Source organism: Carassius carassius, chromosome 6 (genome assembly GCF_963082965.1).
Source record: "Carassius carassius chromosome 6, fCarCar2.1, whole genome shotgun sequence".
Classification (NCBI taxonomy): Eukaryota; Metazoa; Chordata; class Actinopteri; order Cypriniformes; family Cyprinidae; genus Carassius; species Carassius carassius.
The window spans coordinates 18,233,068-18,239,067 of NC_081760.1; positions in this window are offsets into that span (position 1 = coordinate 18,233,068).

Genomic DNA, 6,000 nt, shown 5'->3' on the forward strand with positions numbered 1-6,000 from the left:
ATCATCATCCATGTGGGAAAGAATGATATTCGGAAAGAGCAGTCAGAACTCCTTAAGAAGGACTACAGTGAACTCTTTGAAACACTTCGAAGACTCAAAGTTCAGTCGTTCATCAGTGGACCACTCCCAGCAAGGGGAACAAATATGTTTTCACGGTTGCTTGGGCTGAACACATGGCGACAAAGATCTTGTAATATAAAAGGAGTGAATTTCATCGACAACTTCAATCTTTTCTGGGGCCATAGACTATTGTTTAAACCAGATGGCCTCCACCCAAACAAACTTGGTGCTAGAGGGTTTAAGGACAATATCTACTTTTGCCTCCGTCATCCTTCAGCAGAGTGTGTCAATCCATTCAGCACACACACACCAGGTCCGAGTCATCATGTGGTTGACATATCCCACAAGAACACTGATAACTCCATGCAGCCAAAACAAGCACTGTTGATGGACACTATCCCGGCTGAGCCCTGCCCACAGAGCTCCTAACAGACAGACTGTGATGTATCAAAACAGCTACAAGATTCAGCACCCAAGGACGACTTTCTGGAAAAGAGCCAGGGAAGCCAGGACAACATATCACAGCCACCAGAAACACCAGGGACACAGCCCATCTCACCAGACACATTATCCCTCTCTCCAGCATCTCCACTTCTGTGCTTTTCACAGAAAATGGAGGAATTGGTGTATGCTGGGACTAAACTCTCTCACTCATTTGCTGCAAGCTCGCAGATATCAACAAAAAAACTGCGGGCCCTGCTACTGTGAGAGCTCTCCGACCGATGCCACAACGCCAGGGCCCAAACCCTCTATCTGCTGAAGGTGAACCAAAAACAACTGATAGCAGCACTCAGTGATATATGTCTGGTCCCCGCTATAATAAAAGCAACATTCACAAATGCCTAAAGAACAAGCGGGAACCCAGTGTGCCTGTAGCTTTCTCTATTTCAGTTTTATCACGTTATAGAAAGTCTAAGGCCATCTCAAGCAGAGGGGGAAAACTCATGTAATCTGCAGCCTTTTATGCATCAAACTAAGATTGATGTAAAGACACAAAGCACAACCATCAAGTTAGCATCTTTAAACATTCGCTCACTAAAAAATAAGTCATTTCTAATCAATGATTTTATAACCACAAACATTCTGGATTTTATGTTTCTAAATGAAACATGGCTAGAAGATAGCTGCAATGCAACAGTCCTCAATGAAGCAGCCCCTCCTAACTTCACTTACATGAGTGTCTGCAGGACTGTTAGGCGAGGTGGAGGTTTAGCTGCTCTATTTAAAGAAGTCTATCAATGCAAGCAAGTGTAATTTGGTCAGTACTTGTCTTTTGAATATCTAGGTATTGTTCTGAAAGGTGCTCCACACATTCTTTTTATTATTATTTACAGGCCGCCAAAATACTCTCCAGCCTTTGTTGAAGAGGTCACAGAAATGTTATCAATGATTTCTTCAGAGTTTGACTGTTTTGCTATTGCAGGTGATTTTAATATTCACATAGACAATACAGAAAACAAAACTACAAAAGAAATTATAACGGTTCTAAACACTTTTGACTCGACTCAGCATGTGCATGGACTCACACACAAAGGTGGACACACTCTAGACTTAATCATCAGTAGGGTTCTAAACATTTCATCCATTGTTATTAAGGACATTGCATCTGATCACTTCTGTATTTTCTTTGATATTTTGATTTTTGCTACAACTGAATCTAGATCGGTCTCTGTCAGAAGGAGATGCATTAACGAGAACACAAGTGTACTATTTATGGAGGCTATAACTTTAACACCAACCATTTCTGCAGACTCTGTTGATATTCTCCTTGATTCCTTCAACTCAAAAGTTAAGAATGTTATTGATGATATTGCTCCAATAATAGTCAGTAAGAAAACAAACAGACAGAAATCAGTTTGGAGAAGATCAACAGCAGTTCAGACTATGAAAAGACAATTCAGAAAAGCCAAGCGGATGTGGCGGAAGACAAAACTTGAAATTCACTATAGCATCTATAAAGACAGCCTTCATGCTTTTAATGTGAAACTAGCCACAGCTAGACAGAATATCTTCTCAAACCTTATAAACAGTAACTTAAATAACACTCATACTCTTTTTGCCACTGTTGAGAGACTGACAAACCCCCCAAGTCAGATTCCCAGTGAAATGCTCTCAGACAGCAAATGCAATGAGTTTACATCCTTCTTTTCTGAGAAGATCATCAATATCAGGAAAGCGATTAGCACATTCTCAAGTAATGCAGAGGTCAGACAGATTAGGCCACAATATCAAAAAGAAACTATGTCTATTTTTGAAGCAATTGATAGCAAATTCCTTGAAGACCTAGTGCAGCACGTAAAATCGTCAACCTGCTATCTTAACACACTTCCAACATCTTTTTTTTCAAAAGTGTGCTTAACTGTTTAGAAGCAGATCTTTTAGAAGTGGTAAATGCCTCACTTCTTTCTGGGACATTTCCAAACTCCTTAAAAACTGCAGTTGTTAAGGCCCTCCTGAAAAAGAACAATCTTGATAACACCATTTTGAGCAATTTTAGACCAATATCAAATCTTCCTTTTATAGGCAAAATGATAGAAAAGTGTCATGGTTTCGGTTTCTCTATATAAGCCTAACAGACCACTCCGATCATTAGGATCGAGTCAGTAAGAAATACCAAGGGTTCACACAAAACAAGGGGAGACTGCCTTTAGTTACCATGCCGCCCGCAGTTGGAATCTGCTTCCAGAAGAGATCAGATGTGCTAAAACACTAGTCACATTTAAATCTAGACTTAAAACTCATCTGTTTAGCTGTGCATTTATTGAATGAGCACTGTGCAATGTCCGAACTGATTGCACTATATTTTCACCCTTTTTTATGTAAAATCTTTTTCTGTTTTAAATTCATTTTAAATAAGTAAATTTTTTAATAATTTTAAAAGTTTTAAAATGGCTTGTTTTATTCTTGTTATTATTTTTCTTCATTATTATTTTACTTTCTTTTATGTAAAGCACTTTGAATTACCATTGTGTACAAAATGTGCTATATAAATAAATGCCTTGCCTTGCCTTAGTTGTCACACTCCTCCTCCCATAGAGGTTGATTATTGATTCTCACAATTCCCAACTTGACATGGTCCACAAGCAGGCATGCATGGTAGTCCATATGCCCTACAACTGCACTGTTGTGTTCAGCAGGTGGTTGTGTATTTACAGTGGATCAACTGCAGGAGGCTTTCTGGGGCAGCAGTCTTACTGGTCATAACTGGCAGGAACCAGTTATCCACCAGTTTCCATCCCAAACCACTGTGTTCATGTCACCTTCTTTTCCAGTCCACACCATGATATGGAAGTAAACTCTTTGGCAGTGGTATTTGATTGAGGACTCAGAGGCAGACATTCTGGGGTAACAAATGATTTGTCAGTAACCATTTTCTTGCTAAAAAGGTTGTAGCACAAAGAGGCAAGTGAATCCGTACTCTTTCCGCCAACGCCACTGCCATTGCCTTGGTCCCTATGACATTCCTTGCTTGACGTGGGAACAGAAACACATTTGCACAGGACCAAATGGTTGATTCACCATTAAGAAGTTTCTGAAAGGCTGTCTGTTTGCCAACACTAAAAATGCGTGAGGTTGTATCCCATCCTGTGAAGGTGTGAATAAACAGCAACTGGGAACACAAGTCACTACCCAGGACTTGTTTCATCTCACTGATGTTGCACACTTTAGTAGCTTTGGACTTGTCTGAATAAAAATAGGGACCTCTATTATTCATCCCAGCATAGTAGAGGAGAAGCATGAGTAAGTCTTTATCCTCCCCATCAAGGTTGTGGGCTGATGTTCAGAGGCCTTGACTGCAGCTTTAACAATATCCACGTCTGCATCACCTGATGCATTGATAACAGTGCAAGCCACCTTCTCCAGTTCCTCAATCAGAATATTGATAAATCCTTGTTTGTTGCAAGATCTGGAAAGGAAATCATCCTTTCTTCCCAAATCTCAGTCTCTGCGCTGAAGTTAACGATGGGGTGAGTGTTTTCACCACATCTCTGATGCATAGGACCTTCGCTATAACCATCAAAAATGACTGTGCAATGGCACCGTAACAGTCACCCTTTTTCTATGACAAGCGGTGAACCAGGGAGCCACCGTCAAGGTCATAATGCTCAGTTGGTGTGATGGAATCCAGGACAGATTTGTTAGATTTCTTGCTTGAAAACTCTCTGACTGCCTGTGCTAGTTGGGGCTTGTTGGCTTTACAGAAGATTTCCTTTCTTTCGAACAGGGCTGCAGGAAATGAGCAGAGCTCATAGCTCATTACATCTTCCAGTGAAAACTTTTCAGTTTTTGACATGATCAGGAACCGCTGGAACAGTAAAGCAGGCTCTATGGTTCGGTCTTGGCCAACTTTGATGGTGGAGTCTTTTGCAAGGGGTTTTTGCCCAGTCTTTCCATTTTAAGGATATTCCAAAAACTGGTTTTCCAATCATCTTTTCAATAATCTCATTGCCAGCAGTCTCAAACTCATGCACATTCACCACCTCTTTAGACCTATTTGGACGGGACTAGTTTTACAGGGGGTCATTAGAGAAATCTGTGTTTCACAGGCCTACTTGGTAGGGGTGGCACGGTTCAACTTTTTCATGGTTCAGTATGTTTCGTGGTTTTAGAGTCACAGTTTCGGTACAGTTCGGTATATGCTATGTTTATAGAAAAACTATACTTTCTAATAAAAAAAGAAGAATATTCGATCTAACTACAAGCAATAGCACAAATAAATAGAATAGAGTAAAGATACAAACAATAAACAGTGATTTTTTATGTTTTTTTTTTATTTATATATTTTTTTAAGGTAGGTCCAGCAGAGTTTTTATATACAGAAATTGAATAAATTAATCAAATGTAAAACAGCTTTGCATATTGGACTGTGTAAATGAAAGATTATTCTTTATTAAAGTTATAAAAGCATTTTAATCAAGAGCAGTGAGTGATTTTTCTTTGTTGCTGATTGATTAATAAAGACTGTCACTTTAAGAGAATGCACTGATACAGTTGGCCTTCGTTCGGCCGGCTATGTCTGCTGTAGGATACTTACCAAAACGGGCATTTTGACAATTTTTTTGTGAATTTGTCCATTTAAACAATACTTCAGAGAGAGCTTAATATTTGCACGCGTTCTGAGGCACAAATTTGCACACTTCTGGTGAGCATATGCAGAATTCTTCTCACTGCGCGCGCAAGCTCGCATCCTTTGGCTCTTAAATGTTTAAACTGAAAAAGCTTAAATAAATTTAGTTTAAATACATATTAACGTGTGCTGTTCAGGTCTCATCTGTGCGTGCAATATCAGCACACGGGTAATGATGGAATAAATGACTGCTCATATTCCAGCATAAGGCGTTCACATTGATTCAAGAGTAAATGATTTGTCCAGGTTTTTTAAAAAAATTTTATTGCTGTTGTTGTAATATCTGGGAATCCAGAATGCACATCCATCAACAAACATACAACCCGAATTCCGGAAAAGTTGGGACGTTTTTTAAATTTTAATAAAATGAAAACTAAAGGAATTTCAAATCACATGAGCCAATATTTTATTCACAATAGAACATAGATAACGTAGCAAATGTTTAAACTGAGAAATTTTACACTTTTATCCACTTAATTAGCTCATTTAAAATTTAATGCCTGCTACAGGTCTCAAAAAAGTTGGCACGGGGGCAACAAATGGCTAAAAAAGCAAGCAGTTTTGAAAAGATTCAGCTGGGAGAACATCTAGTGATTAATTAAGTTAATTGATATCAGGTCTATAACATGATTAGCTATAAAAGCTTTGTCCTAGAGAAGCAGAGTCTCTCAGAAGTAAAGATGGGCAGAGGCTCCAATCTGTGAAAGACTGCGTAAAAAAAATTGTGGAAAACTTTAAAAACAATGTTCCTCAACGTCAAATTGCAAAGGCTTTGCAAATCTCATCATCTACAGTGCATAACATCATCAAAA